Consider the following 22,302-nt stretch of genomic DNA (forward strand, 5'->3'; position numbering starts at 1 on the left):
ACCTTGCGCCCACCCCGACCTGCCGAGTTAACACCTCTGGGTGGGGAGAGAGGTGAGGAATCTGTGCTTTAACCAATCTCTGTGGTTCTGACACAAACCCAAGCCTCGGAACCATATTCTAGCGATGTTCAAAGTGATGGCTATGCGGAAAATTAAATTATGCACTGGGAAGCCTGCGCATGCAAAGTGCATTTTAAACAGATTCCCACCAACACATCTTAAGCCCACTAGCTGGGACTCTCCTGAAGAGTCTCTCCTATTTATCCACATTCAGTTCTTCTGTTCCTTCATTCGGGAAGAAAGCGTTGGGAATTCTGTCCTGGGCACAACACCTGCCTCTCCAGGTGGGGGCCACGGGACCAAACACTGCTCTCACAGTGTAGACGGCACCAGGCCTGGGCCACGCCCTGGAAGCCAGCGGAGGGAAGGGCCAACAACTGTGCCTGCAGCACCTGCAAGGTCCCAGAGAACGGCTGCCTGACCAGGGCCTTGCAAGGGGACAGCCATTCATAAGACTCAGAAGAAGGACCAGGAGCCCAGCGACACCGGGCCACACAGGGGCACAGACCAAAGAGGACACGGAGGCTCCAGGCCCAGCAGGCCCTCGAAGGCAGGGGTTGCAGTGTCGGAAGTAAGACGGCGAGGCAGGCGAGAGCTCTGGAATGTGGGGAAAGCGTTTTCATCGTCTGCCACAAGCAAATCTTGCACAGGGAAAGTATAAACTTCTCAGTCTGGGCTCACCCGTTCCTGCCACTGGTTCCTGCAGTAAAACCTGTCAGCTCCTGAGATCAATATTTCTATTTCTTCTCCCAGCTTCTCTTATCACGATGCTTCAAACCCGGAGTGTCTGTCTCAGCTCGCACCTGTCAGTGCCTGCGTGGAGGCGGAAGGAGCTGGGAAAAGTGGGCCGAGCCTCGGGGTGCATTTTGTGGCTGTGTCTGCTCACAATGGGAGTGTGTGTGTGTGTGGGGGGGGTACACACATGAATTTGGAGCAGGGAAACAAAGGCCGTGGCAATCCCAGAGAGTGTCATCATGGCAAGCTCTTAGGGCAGAAAGGCTACTTAAAAGAAATCATCTGGTCTTCCCTCTTTCTCTTGTAAGTAAAAAAAAATTTTAAAGTGACCCAGAGATGTCAGTTTTCCAGTTTCACAGCAGTGATTGCATTGGGAGACAGCATGGAGTAGGTAGCTGTGCCCAAATCTCACTGCCTTTCAGAAACTCCTGGAAAGCTATTTTTAAACAATTGTTCCACACTGGTGGAACTAAAATTTTTTAGTAAATATGTACTTTTTTAAGAAGCTCCTTAGATGTTCTTCTGTGCAGCCATGTCTGAGAGCCATGATACGAGATAAAAAACAAGGGAATTGGCATGTGATATATCAGACTTTATTCTCATTCCAAGTCCTTAATTCATACTGGCAAATTCAAAACAGGAATTCAATGCCCATGAAGCCCATCCCAGGATTAGCAACTTCAGGCATGACTGGATCCAGGGGCTCTGAGTAACATCACCTGCCATCTTTCTTAATCTCCCAGTTCTGCTTCATACTCAAGTAGGTTCGCCCTTATAGGGCCAAAAATAGCCACTAATGACTCAGAGCTTGCATTTGGTTGTTTTAGAAACACTGGCAGAATGAGAGCATCTCTTTCATAACCGCATCAAAATTATCTGGATTAGATGTCATTGGTCTGCCCATCTCATGCCATATGCCCATCCAGGAATCAGCCACTGTGGCAGAGAAATGCTCTCATTAGCCAGGCTTAAACCACCAGCCCAGCCTTGTTTACAAAGACGTGTGGCATAGGCCTTAGAGATAGTGCAAGAATGCTCCCAGAAGAGAAAGGGGATAGAATCCAGGTCAACAAAATAACAAGAACAATATACTCACTGTCCCTGAGTCCAAATTTAATGGTCATAAAAGTTAGAGCTGAGACCAGAAGTCAAGTTTCTTGAGTAGGGTCTTCCCCTAGAAATACCAGGACGATGTAAGATGCTTAAATGTCACCTTCTGTCCTCATCAAGTAAGGCCCTGCCTTAATTCTAAGTGCTGCCTGAGTGACCTGACTTTCCCTCTTGGCCACTTTATATAGACCCTGAACACACACATAACATGCCAGCTAAACACATTCCTCCGACTCCCTTGCAGCTATAAACTATTCATCACTAAACTGATGGGGCAGAGGCTCCCCTGACCTCTTATTGTCTCCTTACCAGATGGGAGGAGGGTGGCAGCTGATTGAACCATTAGAGGAAGCTTCACGTGGAAGGTGGCAGAACTCCCTGCTCAACCTGTCTGCCACCTGCCTACCCCTGGAGAGAAAAACAAACTCCATTCCAATTAAGCCACTTTGATTTGGAGTCTCTATCAGAGCAGCTTAGCTTTACCTCTATTCTATTCTTTCCGGATTTTCTAATTCACTGCCAAGATCCTTACCATAGCTCATGACATGTACGTGAGCACCGGGTGGGAAAAAGAAGGACCAGTCCTACGACCATCCACAGAGAGGGACACACATCGGCCCCTGTCTCCACCCAGTTCTAACGCCCAGTCTCCTCAGGAGACAGCCCTCCCTGCACTGTGGCAACACCCTCGCGGGCGTGATAATGTCAGGGAGCTCCCAACACTGATCCTGTCTCTCTCTATTTAATACACAGAAAAACGAGACCCCAAGGAAAAATCAGCCAATTTATCTAATGTCTCTTCTGAGGCTTTTTCATACAGCGATTTAGAGAGAAATTTCATCAGCTGGGCCTCAGGCGCTTCGGGGAGAGGAAAAAGACTAGTACAGATAACAGTGAAGCGAAACCTTATGCATATAGGTATTTTTCTCTTCTGAATTTCACCTAGAACATTTTTTGAGGACATATGTGTATGTGCATATATGTGTGTGTGTATTTAACTTTACTTTCTAAAAGGAGGATATTAATTGTCATCGCTATTCCTATATTATGTAAAATGCACTGTAGTTTACGTAAGTGCTGTGTGCATGGTGTGCATGAATATCCAAGGTCTGCCAGGGAAAGAACCCAAAACAAACAAAGCAGTTATTATACTTTGATAAAGTTGCATTAAAATATGCTCTGTGAGCACAGAGCAGGGTCACTGAGCCAACCTTGGGTGCAGGGAAGGGTTCTGGGAGTGGCCTTTGAGCTGAGGATGGGCATTATCCAGGGGGAGGGAGAGGGAGGCCCAGGCAGGGAAGGGGCAGGAGACGCCCAGCAGCTGTGAGAAAGGTCCAGTGGTGCTGTGAGCAGGAGCCTCTGCAGTGCGGTGAGCGGGAGCCCCTGCGGGTGCAGTGAGCGGGAGCCCCTGCGGGTGCGGTGAGCGGGAGCCCCTGCGGGTACAGTGAGCGGGAGCCCCTGCGGGTGCCGTGAGCGGGAGCCCCTGCGGGTGCCGTGAGTGGGAGCCTCCGAGGGTGTGGTGAGCGGGAGCCCTGCGGGTGCCGTGAGTGGGAGCCCCTGCGGGTGCTGTGAGTGGGAGCCCCTGCGGGAGCGGTGAGCGGGAGCCCTGCGGGTGTGGTGAGCGGGAGCCCTGCGGGTGCCCAGTCTGCGAGCCTGCGATGGGGGAGGGGCTGGGCGCCCAGGGCTCTGGGTGAACAGCCCAGGAATCCAGCTCCGGGCCTGACCCATCTGTCTTGACATTTCCATCTCCCCAGAGTGAGTAATTTCCCACTCACTCCTGGGGTGACATTTTCCTCCGAAACCATGCTCTGTAAAATTAGATGTCTCGAGCAGCCGCTCCTGAACGGAAGACGGTGCGTTTCCTCTCGTCTTCTGCCTGGGGGCTGGCCGGCGCCCAGGCAGCGATTCCCAGACGCGGGAGGAAACCGGGCTGCGGAAGAGCTGGATCCTCACGGGCAGAAGAACCCTCCGAGGGCCCGAGAGCAGGGCCCGAGAGCAGGCCAGAGAGCAGGGCGCCCACTCCAGCACACGCTGCGCTTCGCCCTCGCGGCCCGTCCCGGGCACTCCCCAGCCGCTCGGAAACCCTTTCCTTCCTTCAGGACAGGGCATGGCCCTTAATTCTGCGCCTCGCCCCCCTGTGCAGGGAGCACTGAATATTCTTCCCGGTGACTTTACCAAACCAACCCCACTCGGTTCAGACGGCTGGCCCGGCCCCGCTCCCCGGGGGGCACTGTCAGACATGTGTGTCCACAGGACAAGCCGCTTGTCCTGCTGGGGCCGCTCTCCAATCTGTCCACCCGTGGGCCAGGCTGCACAGTCCACAGGCAGGGCCATGCTGTTCTCTCCAATCTGTCCACACATGGGCCAGGCTGCACAGTCCACAGGCAGGGCCATGCTGTTCTCTCCAATCTGTCCACCCGTGGGCCAGACTGCAGAGTCCACAGGCAGGGCCATGCTGTTCTCTCCAATCTGTCCACCCGTGGGCCAGGCTGCACAGTCCACAGGCAGGGCCATGCTGTTCTCTCCAATCTGTCCACCCGTGGGCCAGGCTGCACAGTCCACAGGCAGGGTCATGCTGTTCTCTCCAATCTGTCCACACGTGGGCCAGGCTGCACAGTCCACAGGCAGGGCCACGCTGTTCTCTCCAATCTGTCCACCCGTGGGCCAGGCTGCACAGTCCACAGGCAGAGCCATGCTGTTCTCTCCAATCTGTCCACACGTGGGCCAGGCTGCACAGTCCACAGGCAGGGTTGTCCACCACCACGAACAGGGCAAGTAATGAAGTGCCATGTATACATGCTCAATAAATACTTGATGAATAAGTGAGTGACTGGGCGAAGCTGAGGGAGAGAGTTTAGGGCTGAAACGAGCTCCACCCCAGCCTCACCGAGGTAAAGGGGCTCCAACGTGAAAGCCAGGACTTAGGGCACACTTCCCGGTTTCCACTGCAAATTGCGTATAAGACGAGTGAGTGCTCCCAGGGAATTACTGGGTTTACAAAAAGTTTTTTGAGGAAAGCAAGTGCTTAATAATGGGAATGCGAGGACTGTGAGGCTGAGAAATGAAGACCTGAGGAACTTACTGTGGGGAGCACCTGTTCACGCGTGTGGAGCCCTCCTTCAGGGGCCAGGCACCCAGCTCTCTGCCTGGTGGCCTTGGACCCTCACAACCTGCCATCCCCAGTCCATCCCAGCAGGAGCCTCACCGCCTCCACCCACGACGCACAGAAACCACGGGAGTCTCAGCAGTTGCCTTTTCCATCAAGAATGAAGTCACCTGCCCCCACCTAGGGCACAGACATGTCCTTTTAGAATTTTCCAAACATCTTCCCTTGACACTATTTTTTATACCAAAAAATCTGGATATGGAGTAGGAGGAATGTCTATGTAAAACCTCACTCCTAGAACAAAAATAAACAGAAACTGCAGTAGGATTTTCTAGAGAAATAGAATATGTATTGAAGTATAGATAGTATGCACATATATTCACTTACATAAAATACATGGGAGATATATATACACATAGATACACTATATGTGCATATATACATATATAGATATATACATACTAAGTAGAGAGATACAGAGAGAACTGATTATTTGTTATAAAGGATTGGCTCATGTGATTATGGAGGCTGAGAGGTCCAGGCCCGGACAGCCGATGACACAGCTCCAGCCTGGGTCTGAGTGCCTGAGACGCGGGTGTAAGTTCCGGTGTAAAATCCAGTCTGAGCCTGATGCGCGATCCCCATGAACACCAACTTCCCAGCTGCAACACAGGCAGAGGGACATAGATTATAAATTTAGCAAAGTTTAACTGGTTATGTAGGAGCTCCGTCTAGTTGACGAGATGAACTGAACTGGACAGTGACATTTGAAGATATAAACATACAGACCATCAAAAACGGCACTAGGCGTCTCTACTGACTCCTCAATTCACATTAGGAATCCACTCGACTCAGGTTCTTCAGCACTCAGAGGCTGGTGGGTTGTGAGCAGAAGTGATGAGCTCCAGTTCTTGGCTAAAGCAGTTACCATGGGTGCTCCTCCTTCACACCCGCTTTCCTTTCTGGGGGTGCTTGGGGTCTGCGTTTCACACATGGTGTCGCTACAGCCCAGTGGAGGGCTACGTGACCACATCCCGTTTCCCCGACAATTTCTTATGAAATGCCCAATGCAGAAAGTTGGGAGAACTATATATAAACACCCATATTCCCATCACCTCGATTCTGTCATTAACGTCTTGTAATTTTTGCTTTATCACCTATCGGTCTTCTACCCACTGTTCACTCCACCCATCATCCATCTTTTTTGCTTGTGTTTTTAATCTTCACCCAAGGCTGTTGTCATTGATTTTACAGAGAGAGGGAGGGAGGGAGAGAAACATCGATGTGAGAGGAGCTTCCATCGGCTGCCCCAATACGCGCCCCGACTGCGTCGCGAGCCTGAAACCTGGATGTGCCCTGACCGGGAATCAAACGCACACCCTCTGGGGCACAGGGCAGCGTGCCAGGCAGGAACGCGGTGAAGCTCTGTGTCCCCGTGGTCCCCGCAGCTGAGGCCTAAGTGCTCTGGAAGGGGTGAGCGCAGCTTCTGCATGAAGATTAATCAGAAAATATAAATTTATCAAAAGAAATAATTTCATCATATAAGAAAATTCAAAGCATGCAAATCTCACTGATCATTTATTTAACCCTCCTCTGCCTTTGAAAACATTTTATTTTTATTTTAACATGAAAATTTTCATTGGGGCAAAATCCAGTTAACATGCCACTAGCCGCCTTACAGCCTGAGATGCAGTGGCGTTCAGCAAGCTCACGGCGCCGAGCGACCATCAGCTCGCTGGTCTCGGAGCTTCATCCTGCACGAAACGTCCCGCACTCAACGCACAGCCGTCCCCCCCCCCCCCGCCCACCCCCGCACACACTGCGTTCCCTCTTACGGACTCATCTAAGGGTGCAGTACCCGGAATGAACCAAGAGCTCAACACCAAAAAGACAACCCAATTTTTTAAACGGGCAAAGAACTTAAATAGAAGTTTCTCCAAAGATAGACAACTGGGCAAGAAGCACATGAAACCATGTTCAGTGTGACTGGCCGTCAGGGAAACACAATCAAAGCCGTAATGAGATACCACTTCACACCCACTCGGATGGCTTTAATTTTTTAATGGAAAAATAGCAAGTGTTTATGGGGACCTAGAGAAAGGAACCTTTGTCAGTGGCTGGCGGGAACACAAAGGGAGAGGCCACCTCAGGAAACCGTGCGGTGGTTCCTCGGAACATCACTCCTGGGCCGCGCGTGTGACCCAGCGCTTCTACTCGGCCCTAAGCATGTGCCCAAGGGAAACGAAAACACACGTCTGCACAGAAGCCTGTCTGAGTCCTCACAGTGGCAGTACTTACGACAGCCGGGGTGTGGAAGCAGCCAAATGCCCGTCCATGAACGGGCACATAGACAAATTGTACACACATGCAATGGAATAGTTTCATTTTTAAAGATAAATCTTGGAAGCAATTTTTAAAAATGTATTAATCTTTTCTCCACTGAGCCTGTGACTCTCAGATACTTAACTGCAAAATAAGGTTGGTTCCACCATAACTTTCAATATTGCAATATTTTGAGATAAAGTATATATTTCCAATTGCAAGTGGAGCAAATGGCAAAGCTCTTAACACTCAGAAAGATGTATCCCTCACTGTACTTTCACAAACTTTCTTTCACCAGCCACACCTCTACTACTGATAGCAAACAGCAACAACACACGCAGAAAACCTCACCACCTTCCCCACCTCCGGCCCCAGTCACTCCACCTTTCCCATTAGCGCTTTCCCTGCTGCAGGGTGGGGCACACAGACCGTTGAGTTCTGCACGACCCGCCTGAGCCGTGCCACCCGGGTCCTGCAGGGCCTACTCCCTGACTGCATGCAGACTCGGCCACAAACCCCGGTGCTCCTCGCACCCTGCGCTCATGTCCTCCAGTCACACTGTGCTCCCGGGTCCACACAGCTCAGCTCAGTTTCAGGTGCTCTGCGCCTGCCGGGAGCATCCTTCCACTTGCTGTTCCCCTGGTTTCCTCTTGGTTCAGGTCCCAGCTGACCGACCAGCTCAAGAAAGTCTTCCCCGACTGCCTTCTCTACGGCAGGCCCCCAAATGCCCGCAATACGCACTGATCATTTCTAATTAAAGTTAACCGACGACAGCCTGTAAAGAAGGGCAGGTGGACCCTCCCTCCAGTCTCCCAGTTCCAAGTGGAGGAAATAAACGCCTCCTGTGAAAGGTGCCAGGGAACCGAGAGACCCCTGCTCGCCTGACGTAAGAAACCCGGGCCCCAGGCCTGGAAAGCACACCTGCCGCTTCTTTACTGAGGCTCTTCTCCACGCCTCCTGCTCAGATTCCTCATGACCGGCACCCGACCTGTTCCTTCGTCCCGTCAGTTCTTCACAAATTTCTTCCTTCTTTGTCTAAAAGCATAAAAGGCTGCCTGTCCTGATCATTCCCTGCGCATCAGTCGTGATTTCCCATGTGCACGCGTTCAATTGGCTTTCCCCCTGTTCAGCTGGTCTGTGTCAGTCAACTGCCTTAGCCTCGCCACAGGCACTGGAGGCGGGGGGGGGGGGGGGGCGTCCCCAGACGTGACTGTAGCCCTGGTCCCAGCCGCCCGCCTTCACGGCCTATCTATTCCCTGGGGAACTCGGCGCCCTCTCCAGCTCCCTTGTTATGCATTTGTGTTTCCTCCGTCTCCTGCCTCTCCACTGAAACGTGTGCCGTGGGGACGGGAACTCCTTTCCTGGTCCACGTTCAGTGTCCTGCTAGCTCCCGGCACCCAGCGCATGCATCCCAATATGTAGAACAAGTGACGTATGAAGCTACTCCCCTCTGGACATCCACCCAGAGCCTGGAGTGCCAGGCTTTCCCGAAGAGGCAGCATTTGATCGGAGTCTCTGCAGATGCCGGGAAATTTTGGATGAACAATCACAAAGACCCAAAGGGACATTAGCACTGACACTAGAGGCCACTGAGAAGCCCAGCAACTTGTGTAGCAACCACCGCGAGCCAAGAGCTGTGCGCAGCCCTTCACTGCAGCTGATCCTCCTAACAGTCTACCATGGGGCAGAATTGTTGCCGCTATTTTCCAAACAGTGCCTCAGAATGAAAAGCTAAAAACCCGTAGTAAGAGGCGCAGCGGCTCCCTGCCGGGCGGGATTCAGCCGTTGCTGACCGCCGGGAGGGGAGTCCAGCGAGGAGCTGTGGGAGCTGCGTGGTGTCCTATCACGAGCTGGGGGTCTTTCTAAGGAAAGGAAAACGTAACCAGGTTTTCATTTTAGTCGTTTCCATCCCGTGCGAGGGGGAAGGGAAAGCTGAGACAGAAAGAAGTGAGAGGTTCTGTGAGAGGGCTGATGGCGTTTGGCCAGAAGGGTGGTGCTGGGCTACAGAGGAGGCCGTGGACCGTGTGCCCTGGGCGCGAGGTCCTGCGTCATCAAGGGGATTCAGTGACTGGTTGGATAACAGGGGGAAGAAAGGCCGGCTCTGGGCATCAGGCTTGAGCGCGGGGCGCAGCCAGCCGGCCGCCTGTCCCCAGGAGGGGCAGAGGCGGCTGTCCCGGGTGCGGAGTCGCCCGGGTGGTTATTTCCGTCAGCGGGAGGCACCGCCCACCCCTCGCTCGCCTCCCACGCGCAGTCAGTCAGGGCGGCAGCCTACTCTGCCTCCGCTTAGATTTCCTCTCTCCCCTGCCATCGGCAGCCTGTCACCTCCCGCCCCGAGCGGGTCCCACGCCCTCCCCGATGCACTTTGATGACACCCGTCAGGAGTCCCCAGGCCTTCCCCAAGCCTGTCAGGTGGTGTGCAGGGACCTGCATGACCGCTGCACTGGGCTCTGTCTAGCTCTCCAGCTGCTCCCGGCTCTGTGTATTTTGGTGTAATTTCAAATTTATAGAAAAGTTGTAAAAATAATACATGGAAGTCCCACGTCCTCCTCACTCAGCTGGGCTCCTTCCACGTTGCCCCGTCTGACTTCCACTTCTGTAGGCAGGTAGGAGACAGAAAGGGGAAAGAAAGAGGCAGGCTGGGGTGTTTCCCTGAGACGTGCCCTGCCTGTTCCCCGTGTATTTCCAAGAATGCGAACATTCTCTCACTTAGCCGATTATCTAAGGCAGAAATTTCAACGCCGATTCAATACCAGTATCTAGTCCGCAGCCGTATCCACAGCGTGTCGAATGTCCTAATGACGGCCTTTGAGTCACTCCTGTCTTCCAGTCCGGGATCCAGTCGGGAGTCACGGGGGACTCAGCGGCCACGTCTCTTTTGGTCTCTGTCCCTCCAGAGCAGCTCCATGCCTTTCTTCGCCCTTTTGACCTTGACATTTTAAACAGTGCAGGCCACTGACTTTGTAGAATGTCCCTCAACTTGAGTTTGCCTGCTGCTTTCTCGTTGGCTCGATTTGGACTGGGGATGCTGGCAGGAATGCCAGGGAGCCGCTGGCGCTCCCCTCTGAGCGTGGCCTCGTCAAGGGCCGGGGGAGGGGGGCGGGTGCCCCAGATCCGCCCCGTGGCTGCGATCAGTCGGTTAGAGTGGTGGCTAATTTCTCCACTGCAAGGTCCCTCCCTTCCCGTTTGTTATTAATGAGCGTCTCAGGAGGGGATATATAACAGCTTGTTCCCTATAAAACCTTCCTCACTACTTTAGTCACTTACAACTTCCTGACTCCATCATTCCTTCTGTATTTATTAGCGACATTCTTCTATTAGGAGGAGCTACCCCTTCCTCCGATATGTATTTTTTATCTATTCATTGATTTATTACTTACTTGTCTTATTTCATTTGATGGATCAGCATCCATTTCTACAGTCGTTTGTTTTGATGATCAGAGTCCCTGCTTTTGGCGTGGGGTGGCCCTGTCCGCTGGCCCTTGTCCTTTCAACACGTCCCTGTGACCCTACGCAAGTCGTTGCCTGAGGCGTACAGTGTTCCCGCCTAGCCGGTCTTAAGCTTCTCTCCAGGGCAGTCTCCTCTCCTGTCCCGCTGGACTTGTCCCCACCTCTTAAGTTCCACAACTCCTTCCTCTGCATCAGGCTTTCGGTGCATTGTCCGGCTACCTGCGCACTTTCCCTCCCATCATGCCAGAAATGTGACAGGGGCACAACAACTATGGCTGGTACATGCATAAAAAGTGTGAAAACGGGCATGCTTCTACATGGCTTCAGAGGGCAGGTGTATGGACACACGAGCAGCGGTCACAGGTAAGTGGCAAGATTCTGGCTTAACAGCCAAGGGGTGGGGGGAGTTTATAACCTTTGCCCAGCAAACCCTGTTTCCTCCTCTGCAAAGTGGCGAGACCAAGCCTGACTAGGATGCCGTGAGGACTCATGACGCCAACATGGTAAAGCACCTGGCGAAGGCCGTGGCACACGGGGCGTTAAACGCACAGATCGTTGCTGCTGCCGGTTAACCGACACTCGGCAGGTGGCCGACGCCCCGGAGCCTGGCCCACTCCCCGGCTCCGCCGAGGCCCCCGCCCCACGGCCGCGAGGCTCCTGGGCACGGCTCGGCCTGAGTAAAGGCCCGACGCGCGGGCTAAGCCTCATCGGACAGGGAGCGGCGTATGCGAGAGGAAGCGGGTTTTACCAACGTGTTCTTCTAATTAGATTCTCAGACCAACGATTGGCAAAATAATTCTTTATGCGGCTTTCCATTTACAAATTTATACCACACAGGACTTAATTGAAAAATACCTCTTTCTATTTGGTCTCCAAATTACAAAAGTAGCTAAAAAGGTTGTGACATTTTACAATATTTCACATCTGACTAGGAAGATATTTTTCAATGAAAAATGCCTTGGTCTTCTTGTTTTCACTAATGAGGCTGCTGGGTGACAGGAATTGACTTGTGACGAGTCCGGCGTCGACCTCCCTAACCCACTCCTTTTTATTTCCTGGGCTTGCTCTGTCCCCACACAGTGCCCCGGATCACCCACCAGAAAACCTGCAGGCACGTTCGGGCTCTGTGGCGTGGACGCCACGGGTACTGAGGACCCGACAGTCTCTCGGCCACATCCACGTCATGTACGTGACATCACCCACCTCCCGCGTCCACCTTGTGGTCACTCCACTTGTCTCTGTCCTTGGAAACTCCTACCCCACTTCTAAACAACAGCAGTCTCTCCGGGGTCTGTCAAACCAGGAGAGGGATGGCAAGTGTCGCCCGGACCGGGCAGAGAGACCAGTAGAGTTACTGAGGGTGGCAGGCCTCTTGGGGTGGGGACAGCAGGGAAGGCTGTGTTGGGGAGGCACACGAGCGCCGCCTCACCGTCAGTGCAACAGAAAGTCAGTGGCGGTGTGTGAGGGCGATACGTCAGAAAATAACAGGAGAGTGTTATTTTAAACGTGGAGGTAACGGCCAAGAGAGGTAAGAATGCTGCCGGTTAAAAGTCGAGGAAAAACGGGGGAAAGATCCAACAAATGATAGTTGTTTTTTATGATGGGCTATCCTATTACCTTAGGCTTTGTAAACCCATATTTGGGTGTTGTTTTGATAGAATAAATTACATTACATCATCTCTCTCCCGTTACTGGCAGTCACTGTGGTGCCCTGGTTCCCGCAGGGCTAAGGCTGCCATGAGGACGTGTTTCTGTGCGACTCTTCATGACGCTGCGAGCGCCCCCCAGCGGGTATCGCGCCTCCGCTGTCCTGGCAGCCCTAACGGGCCAGCACATAGTATGCCCGCAGGGAAAGACTGCTGAGTGAACCTAGGAAACGGGGGCTGTGAGAAGGAAGTAAAGCTAACATTGAGAAATTAACTGACTCATCTCACTCCTGAATCTGCTCTGAGGGGCCGGGGCACGTGCTGGAAGAGCCGGACAACGGGCCTGAGTGGGGCTGGAGGGGACGGCGGGAACGGCCAGTGAGGCCAGAGAGGCTCCTGCTTAGAAAACGACGCTGTTAACGAGTGAAAACGGAGAGGATGTGCTCACTTGCAGAGGGAACAAAGGAATAGTCATTAGCTCTGGCTAACATTCTGCTTTTATTATAATGTGAGGTCTGGGCACACCGAACAGGAGCCTCAGCCAGATGTTATCTGAGTTCAAGCCAGAGAAGGATTCAGGAGCCAAAAGTGTTGGAGCCGTAGCGGCTGCCACGGGGGACGGCACGGAACAGGCCCAGGCGCCGTCCGGAGGAGCGGGGAGCGAACGCTCTTCACTGCGGAGCACACCATTCTTCCAGGAAAAAACCCTCAAAACTCGATGGCCCTTCTCCTGCCACCTCTTTGGTCTCTTTAAAAATAAAATATAGCCCAGCCGGACGTGGCTCAGCGGTTGAGCGTCAACCTAGGATCCAGGCGATCAGGGTTCGATTCCCAGTCAGGGCACATGCCCGGGTTGCGGGCTCGATCAATGACTCTCTCATCATTGATGTTTCTCTCTCTCTCCCTCTCCTTTCCTCTCTCTGAAATCAATAAAGATATATTAAAAAAAAAAAAAAGATTTCCTTATAAAATAAAATAAAATATATACTTTTCTACATTTTCTATCTCTAACTCTTCTCTTTCCTTTCTCTCTTAAACTGCTCCACAAAAACTGCTCCTTTTCAGACCACTAGCGAGCTCCACAGGGCCAAAACCTGGGATGAATTCCTGGTCTTATCATAGCTGGACCATCAGTAGCACCCCACATCAGGTTCACCCCCTTTCCATACCCTTCTTCACTGGGCCTTCCTGGCGTTTCTCCGGGCTCACTGGCTGCTCCTCAGTGAGCCAGTTTTATAGACCTTCACCTGCCTTTAACATCTCAGTGTTAGAGGTCCGAGGACGCAGTCCCCGGTTCTCTTCTCTTTTTTATGTATACGCGTTCGCTTGGTGGTCCAGTCAGTCTCTGACGATTCCTCATGACTCCTAATTTTGTATCCCCAACCCGAATTCACCCCTAGGCTTCAGACTCATACATTGGGCTGCTTAGTTAGACATCCCACTGGGATATCTAAGATCCCAAACATTCCATGTCCAAAGCTAAACTCTTGACCGGCCCAAACCCTGCTCAACCACACCTTCCCTGTCTCATGCGGAGGCAACTCTACCTTTCAGTTCCAAAGGCCAAAAATCTTGAAGTCATCTTTTTAGTTTACGGCCCTATAACATCTGCTAGGAAACCGACTTGCTGTACCTTCTGTATACACCCAGAGCCCGACTATCACCCTAGAAGAGGCAGCCATGACCTCGGGCCAGGTTACCAGCAGATCCCTGAGAGCTCTTCCTGCCGAGGCCATTGACCTTCAGAGGCTATTCTGATCACAGGGAGCAGCACTACCGCCTTAAAGTACACGCTGTAAAAAGAAATAATCATCCGACACAAATTCTTTCAGAAAATAGAGTAGTGAACACTTTCTAATGAGTTATATGAAGATAGTTACTCTGATACCAAAACCTGACACAGACATTACAATAAGCATAATTACAGATCAATATGCCTCATGAACATAGGCACAAAAGTCCATAAATAAATATTAACAAATTAAATCCAACAATGTATCAAAATGCATTACAACTAAGTAAGGCTTGTTCCAGGAACACAAGGTTGGTTTAAGGTTCTAAAGTCAATTAATATAATTCATCATAGTCACAGAATAAAGGAAAAAAAATACAATCTTTTTAATACATGATGAAAAATAATTTGGTACAATCCAACACTTATTTAAGATTTAGATAAAAGCAAACGCTCAGCAAGCTATAAATAGATGGGGCTTCCTCAACCTAACCAATGGAATCCAACATCCTATTTAATTTAGAACCGTTGAGCACTTACCTCCTAAGTTAAGAAACAAGACAAGGAGTAACCACTTCTGTTCAGCAGTGTCCTGGAGTAAGTGTAATAAGGCAAGAAAAATATGTGTGAGGCATCCAAGTTGCAAAAAGAGAAGTAGAAGGGTCTCATTTCTCACATGTAGGAAATCCTAAGGAATTCACAAAACAATTCCTAAGACTAAAAATTAAACTGAGCAAGTCTGCAGGATAAAAGTTAATATACAAAATTCAAATGGATTTTTGAGTACTAGTGGAAATCTTTAGACAATAAAATTATAACAGCACTTCCACTTATATTAGTGCAAAAAATTAAAGTACTCAGAAATAAATTTAGCAAAAAAAAAAAAAAAGCAAGACTCTTCTCTGAAAACTATAGAACATTGCTAAGAGAAATTAAAAACAATCTAAATAAAGGAAGCAATATACCATGTTCATAGATGTGAAGACTCAGTGTTGCTAAAATTTCAGTTCTCCCAAATATACCTACAGAGTTAATGAAACCCCAAACAGAATCCCAGCAGACATTTTGAAAAAAGTTTCAAGCCAATTCTAAAATTTGTGTGTAAAAGTGAAGGAACTAGACTAGCCAATGCAACTTTGTTCAAATACTCAAATCCGTGGGATTTACACTACCCAATTTCAAGATTTATTACAGTTATGATAATCCAGACAGTGTCGTACTGGCAAATCATAGACATAAAAATCCATGGGAACAGACCAAAAATCCAGAAATAGACCCGCACACACATGGGTCACCCATTTTTGACGAAGGTGCCAGCTCAGTTCAGTGGGGAGATGATAGCCTTTTTAATCAATGTGAAAGACCAACTGGCTGTCTCTATGGAAGACCATGAACATCTATCCTGATTTAACACCACACCCAACAAATACCTTAAGATGGAGCATAAATCAAAATGTAAAAGATAAAACTATGAGACTTCTAGAATGAAAGAGGGGAAAGCCTTTGTGGTCTCTGGTTAGACAAAGATGACTCAAAATCTTATCTCCAACAACCCTGGTGTGAAGGGGCTGCTCTGTCTCAATCATTCAAAGAAGGTGCCTTCCCATTGGGGTTCCCAGAAAGCAGAAACGCGAGCAGGGCTGAGAAGTAACAGGAGGAGTCCGCAGAGGGCTTCAGAGAAAACATCAGCCCCACCCGAAGCTCCTTACCACCTTTGCCTTGTTCCCCGACGGTAGAGCCAAGACTCCCTGGGGTTAAGCTGGGCTCTGGAGTTGACGGATTCTTTACAATTGCCCATTCACTTCAGTTCAACACTTACTCAGGCCAGGGTAGCACTGCTGCTCTGCCCAGCAGAGGCAGACAAGCATCAGGACCACCTGGAGGCTGCTGAAAATGCAGATTGCTGGGCCCCACTCAGACTTCCCGATGCAGGAGCCCTGGGGCGGGCCCAGGAATCTGCAATTCTACCACGTGCCTGGGTGCTGCGGGGGTGCTGCTGCCAGTCTGGGATCGCCCCTTTCGGAACACGGCTGGAAGGTAAGGATTAAGAGCAGAGATGTCTGGTCTGGTCAGTGATATACTGGAACCAAACTCAGTGGTTTGCAAGAACCCATTGGTAGCTTGAAGTCAGCCATGGTGGGCACATTTACACCAGAGAAATTAGCAAACTCTACAAATGAGGACTTTTTTATTTTCTGGAGAGCTCCTTGTTAACAGTTACCAACATGCCCCCGAATCAGACACACCTACTTGTGTTCAAATTCTAGTTTCCCTGTATCCGTTAATACATGAAGCTTGGAGCAAGGCACTTAAGGTCTCTAGACCTCAGTTTCCCCATCTGCAAACAGACCTATGTACCCCTCACAGGACTGTTGTGATGAGTAATTGATAAGGAGGGAAAGCGTTTAGCATATGGCACGATTTATGCTCCCATATGGAGCTACTATTTCATCATTAGTGGAAGCGGGGGGAAGTGTGAACAGACCACAGAGATACAGTTCGATACCGTCTCCTGTAGAGGGGCGTGCAGGGTGTTATCAGAGAACGAACCAAGACCCTAACTCCCAGGTTGGCAGGGGGTGGTCAGGGGAGTTTCTTGCCATTTCTGTAGAACCCTGGAGTGGGGACAGGGGAGCAGGAGGGGGGAATCCAAAGCCTGCCGTGCCGTGGAGGACCTGGTGGAACTGGGCCTGGGGTTTGGTCCCCACGCAGTGAAATCCAGGTTGTACACACCGTTAGAGGGGCGTCAGGCGCAGTCTGTCACCTTTGATCACCCTGAGAGCCCTGTTCCCCTCAGCTCAGTCTCCGTAGCTGGCTGCCCGGCCCCACAGCTGTGTGCTCAGGGCCCTAAGCATGAAAACGAGTGGGGATCAGGCAGCGCTTTACAGTCTGCACACTCCCTTATTTCATTCCACAAACAATGCTGCAAGAAATGCAGGCTCACTTATTCATTTATCTGTGTATTCAGAGAATGTTCTCTGATGCCTGCGCGGTGCCAGGCAGGATCCAACACTCTTAAGATGCAGTGGTGAGCCTCACAGAGTGTGGGAAAGTGACAGTCCCCTGGAAACAGGGTGACGTTGGGTGGGAGGTGAGGAAGAGGTTCCATGCTCCCGGAGCACCTCCTACCATGCAGCCATGTGGTCATGCAGCCAGGCGGCCATGCGGCCATGCGGCCATGCGGCCATGCGGCCAGGTGGCCAGGCGGCCAGGCGGCCAGGCGGCCATGCGGCCAGGAGGCCATGCGGCCAGGCGGCCATGCGGCCATGCGGCCAGGCGGCCAGGAGGCCAGGAGGCCATGCGGCCATGCGGCCAGGCGGCCATGCGGCCAGGCGGCCAGGCGGCCAGGCGGCCAGGTGGCCATGCGGCCATGCGGCCAGGCGGCCATGCGGCCAGGCGGCCAGGCGGCCAAGCGGCCAGGAGGCCATGCGGCCATGCGGCCAGGCGGCCATGCGGCCAGGCAGCCAGGTGGCCATGCGGCCATGCGGCCAGGCGGCCATGCGGCCATGCGGCCAGGCGGGCATGCGGCCATGCGGCCATGCGGCCAGGCGGCCATGCGGCCAGGCGGCCAGGTGGCCATGCGGCCATGCGGACAGGCAGCCATGCAACCAGGAGGCCATGGGGACTGGGACGGGGGCGAGGCTGGCAGTGTGGCTGCAGTGGGGCAGCCAGGGGACAGGGCTGGCATGGGGCTCGGGGAGAAGCCGCAGTGTGATTACACGGGCCTTAGAGCCCGGTGAAGGATTTGGGTCTTAATCTTGAGATAATGATGGACTCTGAGCAGGAAGGTGACATGATCAGATTTGCATTTTTAAAAGCTCTCTGTGGAAGGAGGGAAAGTCGGAGACAAAGTTGGGCAGGAGACCGCAGGGTCTGTGGATGTGGGAGGCGGGTGGTGAGCGGGAGGTGAGGCCCGCGGCTGCCTGGTGGGCGGGTGTCTGTGCTGAGGGTCCCGGCCCGGGGGGGAGGTCAGTGTGGGACATGCAGGTGCGGGGAACTGGGCCGTGAGCTTGGTCTCGGCCGCACTGGGGGCCATGAGCTCTCTTGGTGCTGACATCAGCGCCAGGTAGATACACGGGGACACCTGCAAAGAAGGACCTGGGCTCGCAGGAAAAGCTGTTAGCAGCAGACAGATGGGGATTAGAGCGGTGAATGTGAGTGTCCCCCGCGGGGGCCGGGAGGGGGGAGCACGCAGGGTGCCAGCCACCCTGCCCCACGCGGCTACAGCAACGGCACCTGACAGAGAGCCAGGGAGGCAGAGACGTGGTGGGGAGAACCGGGAGAAAGGGGCCAAACAAGGGAGATTCTTCCAGAAAGAGCGCGGTCAGTGCCCCAGCTCTGTGAGCCGTAGCAGGGAGAGGGCCCGGAGGGAAGGAGCAGGCTGCAGAGAACTGCGAGGTGAAATCATCACTGCAGGCAGGGCAGTGCCAAGGAGGAGGGGTCACTCACTATGTGCGCTCTGCCCTCCGGCCCCGTCTCCGCACAGTCACAGTCACGGGGTGTGTTGTTGGCAGCCCTTCGGGACGTTCCCGCTACGATTTTGCAGGAACTGAAGAATCTCGGCTCGCTCTCCCCTTTCAGTCGCCTCCTCTGGCCCTGCGGGTCCCCCACACCTCCTCCGCCCCCCTCCCCCCGCCAAGCCTGTTTCTGCCCATCTAACTGTGTCCTTCCTCCTACTCCTCCCCCTGCCTCTTCCTCCGGATCCCTCTGTCAGCCTCCGTTTCCTCTCTCATTCCTCCATCTGGGCGGCACCGTCTGCAGCAGGCGGGAGCTCCTAGAGCCAAGAGTCCCAACACGGCCCCGGGGGGCACTCAGTCGCGGGCTCCTCTCGGGCAGCCACCGCAGAACCGCCTCCCGGGCAACAGAGGCCACCGCGGGGCGCTGGGGACCCGCTCGCAAGAGCCGGCCTTGGGAATCATTCAGTGTGGGCTCAACTGACTATTCACTTATGAAAATAATAAGTAAAGAGAAGGAAAAATAAGAAAAAAGAGAAACAGAAAGGAGGAGATGTTGGGTGGCGACTTGATACATAAAACAAAACACATGGGAGATGGTGGGTTCAAGCATTGCAGTGTTGTGAGGGGACAGAGGGAGGGGGGGACAGAAACTAGACACTGGCTCACAGAGAGCAGCACCTAGAGCCCGAGCGGAACAGCGAGGAGGACCTCGGGGACCCATCGAAACGACGTCTGTGCACCCTGGTGCGTGTGTCACTCGGCCACTCTGGCCCACGAAATCATGCTTCAAGGCAGAACATGGGGGGATTTCTACTTCAATCAGAAATCCAACAGGGCTGTGGGCGGAACCTGCAACCCAGGTACATGCCCTCGACCAGGAATCGAACCCACAACCTTTCAGTGCGAGGGCTGACGCTCTAACCACTGAACCGCTCCTGCCAGGCCTTCCTGAGTGTTTATAAAGGTAAACGAGAAAAAACAGAAACTTACTATGCTTTTATTTGAAAGAATGATTTTTAAAAATATTAGCTCTCCTAACTTATAGGTATCTGTATAAACATTTTCAATAAAAATCCAAATAATTTTTACATCTTAACAAAATTATTCTTAAATTTTAGAAATGAATATCCCAGAGTAAATAAATATTAATAAGCAATGAGAAGAAGGTATATAAATGTAGCAATAGATTAATTTTCTAAGATAAGGCAATGATTGCTAATAAATAATATGCAAATAAATTATAATATTAATACAATTACTATACTTATTTAAAATACAATGGAAACCGGTTCAAGAATGGATAGTTTTATCAAAGAAAAAGTAGTGATAAGCCAAGGAAGAGACCAACATGTATAAAAACGTACAATGTGATAAATATGGCATTTCCTGTCACTAGAAAAAGGAAGAATCATTCAACATGTGGTCTCAGGTGTCATTTAATACGTGGCCAATCCATTATACACTTATAAAAAGAATAACAGTAAAAAGGAGAAGAAAACAAAGAAGCGGAAAGGAAACACTGAATGATTCCTTGAATATATAAAACAAAACAAATGAGAGAGGGTGGATTGAAATGTTGTAAACAAAGGAAGGAAGGAAGGAAGGAAGGAGGGAAGGAAGGAAGGAAGGAAGGAAGGAAGGAAGGAAGGAAGGAAGGAAGGAAGGAAGGAAGGAAGGAAGGAAGGAAGGAAACAATGAGAGATACTCTAGGTTACCAACCTTGGTATAGCTAGGAAGACTTTTTAGCATAACAAAGAAAAAAGAAAAAATATATATGAATAGATCTGATTACTTTAAATATTTTTAAACAAAAATGTATATCAAAACCACCATAAACAAAGCTGAAAGGTCAATTACAAATTGTAAAAATGTTTTTGTAAAGTATATTAACAGAATAGGACATTTAAATTACTTAACATTTATGGTTATTCTGTTGCTATTTATGTAACAGAAATAGAATATTTAAAATATGCAGAACGCACTGAATCAGGAAGAAATACAAAATCTAAACAGACTGATTACTAGCAATGAAACTGAAGCAGCAATAAAAACCTCCTAATAAATAGATGTCTAGGACCAGCCTCAGCCTGTGGCTCAGTGGGTTGGAGCGTCGTCCAGGGCAGCAGAGGCTGCAGGCTTGATTCCCGGTCGGGGCAGCCAATCGATGTTCCTCTCTCATATGGATGTTTTTCCCCCTCTCTCTCTCCCTCCCTTTCTCCCTTCCTCTCTCTAAAATCAATAAACATATCCTTAGGTGAGGGTTAAAAAATAAAGTCTAGGAGCAAGTGACTTCACAGGTGAATTCTACCAACCATTCAAAGAAGAATGAACACCTATCCTTCTGAAACTATTTCAAAAAATTGAAGGTGATGGAACACTTCCAAACTTATTTTATGAAGCCAGCATTTTTCTCATACCAAACCATGCAGACACTGCAAAATAAATAGATAGATAGACAGATAGGTAAATGAATTAATGAATAAATAAATAAATTTTTTAAAAGTAGAAAGAAGAAGGAGGCGGAGGAGGAAAACACAGGCCAATATCTTTTGGGAATGCAGATGCAAAAATTCTCAACAAAACATTAGCAAACTAGACTCAACAATATGTTAAAAGGATTACACACCATGGCATAGTGGGATTCATCCCGGGGTTGCAAAGCTGGTTCAACATCTGTAAATCAATCAATGTGATATATCACATTAACAAAATTAAGGATAAAAACCATAGGATCATCTCAATAGATGCCGAAAAAGCATTTGACAAAATCCAACATCCATTTATGATTAAAAAATGCTCTCAGCAAAGTAGAAATACCTCAACATAATAAAGCCCATATATGACAAACCTACAGCCAACATCCTGCTCAATGGACAAGAGCTATCAGCATTTCCCTTAAGATCAGGAACAAGACAGGGGTGTCCACTCTCACCTCTGTTATTCAACATAGTGCTGGAGTCCCAGCCGCAGCCGTCAGACAGGAAGAAGAAATAAAAGGCATCCAAATTGGAAAGGGGGAAGTAAAACTGTCATTATTTAAAGATGACATGACACCATATATAGAAAACCCTAGACTCCAAAACTATTAGAACTAATAAATGACTTCAGTGAAGTTGTAGAATAGAGAATCAATACACAGAAATCTGTTATGTTTCTACACACCAATAATGATCAGAGGAATTATTTAAGAAAACAATCCCATTTATAATTGCATAAAAAAGTATAAAATACCTGGGAATACATTTAACCAAAGAGGTAACAGACCTGCACTCTGAAAACTACAAAACACTGAAGAAAGAGACTGGACAAGTTACAAGTAAGTGTTCATGTCTTGGAAGGACTGATATTGTCACAATGCTCCTCCTGCCTAAAGCTGTACACCGTCGATGTGATCCGTGTTAAAACACCAGTGGCATTTTTCTCAGAATTAGAACAACTAGTCCTAAAATGTATATGGAACCACAAAAGACCCTGATTAGCCAAAGAAACCTTGAGAAAGAACAAAGTTGGAGGTATCATGCTATGTGATAGGAAAATATACTACAAAGCTACAATAATCGAAACAGCATGGTCCTGGCCAGAAAAGACAAAGCGCACAGATACGCAGATCAACAGGGAACCCAGACAGAGATTCTGACCTACATGGTCAATTAGTCCAAACAAATGAGGCAAGGAGTAACAGTGGGG

This window comes from Miniopterus schreibersii (assembly GCF_964146895.1).
Source record: "Miniopterus schreibersii genome assembly, chromosome: 3".
Taxonomy (NCBI): Eukaryota; Metazoa; Chordata; class Mammalia; order Chiroptera; family Miniopteridae; genus Miniopterus; species Miniopterus schreibersii.